Raw genomic sequence first — 1,926 nt, 5'->3', positions numbered from 1 at the left:
CACACCAGGACTCTATATTGTAGCATATATGAAGACTTCATTTCTCTTACTGGCTGAGTAATATTGCATTGCATGTATGTACCACATTTATCCTTTTTTCTGTTGATGGGCATTTAGGTTGCTTCTATCTTTGGCTGTTGGGAATAGTGCTACAATAAATGCTGGTAGAAAGTCTCTGCTTTCAGTTGTTTGGGGAAGAATTCCCAGAATTCAATTTGCTGTTTATAGAAAACAACAAAGGCCCTCAATGAGATGGATTGACACAGTGGCTGTAACAATGGGGTCAAACATAGGAAGGCTAGTGAGGATGGGGCCGGAATGGTCAGTGTTTCATTCTGTTGTACACAGGGTCTCTGAGTCAAAACCTACTCCTTGGCACCTAACAGCAATGATGATAGTCGTATTTTTAGTTTTTGAGGAAGTGCCAATGTATCCTACAATGACTCTACCATTTTCCATTCTCATCATGAATGGATGAGTGTTTCAATGTCTTCAGCTCCTTGCCCACATTTAGTTCTTTTTTTTCTATTTTAATCTTAGTCACCCTAGTGGAAGTGAAATAGCATATAATTTTGGTTTTGATTTGCATCTCTGATGGCTAACAACATTGAGCATCTTTAAATATATTGGTGGCCATTAGAATTCCTTTTGGGTGAAATGTCTATTCCAGACCTTTGTCTATTTTGTGACTGGGTTATTTGCCTTTCTGTGTTAAATCAACAAAATTTTATATGTATTTGGTCATTTAGAATCTTTTCCCATATATGGTTTCCAATGCTATTCTATTTGGGAAAGCACCCAATCAGTAGTTTGTCTTCACATATTTGGTAATCTTTCAATTAATAGACATTTAAAATTTTTGAGTCACCATTTATTTTTTGTCTTGCTTTTTGTGCTTTTGTTATAATATTAGGTAATCTGTTGTTGAAAGCTAGGCCCAATGACATTTCCTTCTAAAAATTTTATGGTTTTAGATTGAATATTTAGGACTTTAACCCATTTTGAATTGTTTTTATATTTGTTGTGCCACATAGATCCTGTTTCATTTTTGAAACATGTGGAAGCCCATTTTTTCCAACACAATTTTTTGAAGAAATTATTGTTTCAACATTAAATGGGCTTAGCACCCTTGTCAAAAATCAGTTGACCCATGTATGTGTGAATTTGTTTCTGGACTCTTAATTCTATCCCATTGGTCTATGTGTCTATTTTCATATTAGTATCAGGCTGTTTTGTTATTATAGCTATATATTTTTAAATCAGGAAATATGAGTCCTTTTTCTTTTTCTCTCAACATTTCTTTAGCTACTCAAGACTTAGTTAGATTTTCCTATTTACATATAAATTGGGCCTAGAAAACCTCAGCCTAGTTAGAACAAATATGAATTTAGCCCCATGTTGCAAACAAAGAGTGGCTTAAAAAACAAATAATGATTTGATTAGCACAGGACTCTTCTTTTTGGCAAAACAGTTTTTGCCTAAAAAAATGCAGATCTGCAAGTCAAAGTACCTTCATAAAAAGAACTAATTTGGAAATTATGGAAAAGGCATTTTTTTCTCCAGACAGCTCAGGACTAATATGTAGGGATAAGCTTGTCTCATTGTCACTTTTTCTAAATGGCATATATTATGGTGGAGAAGAAAGCATTTGAGAATTGTTACCCAATAAGAGCCCTCAAAGTTCACATACCTCAAGCAGGACAACCATCAGTTAGAAACTTGAACTACTCTTATAGTTATATATGAATATATATAACTGCTTACTGTGGAGTTGATTTTGCTCATGACAAGTTCATTTGTGCCATAACTGTGCAACCTTTTTTCTGAGGGCCACTTGGTAAATTCAAACTCCCAAACTTTGGTTAGCTACCAAGCACATTAACCATTTGCAATACCCAGGGACTCAATATATAATGAATTATATAT

The sequence above is a fragment of the Chrysochloris asiatica genome, unplaced genomic scaffold, assembly GCF_000296735.1.
Source record: "Chrysochloris asiatica unplaced genomic scaffold, ChrAsi1.0 scaffold00167, whole genome shotgun sequence".
Classification (NCBI taxonomy): domain Eukaryota; kingdom Metazoa; phylum Chordata; class Mammalia; order Afrosoricida; family Chrysochloridae; genus Chrysochloris; species Chrysochloris asiatica.
The sequence above is the reverse complement of the archived record's forward strand: the minus strand, read 5'-3'. Positions refer to the sequence as shown.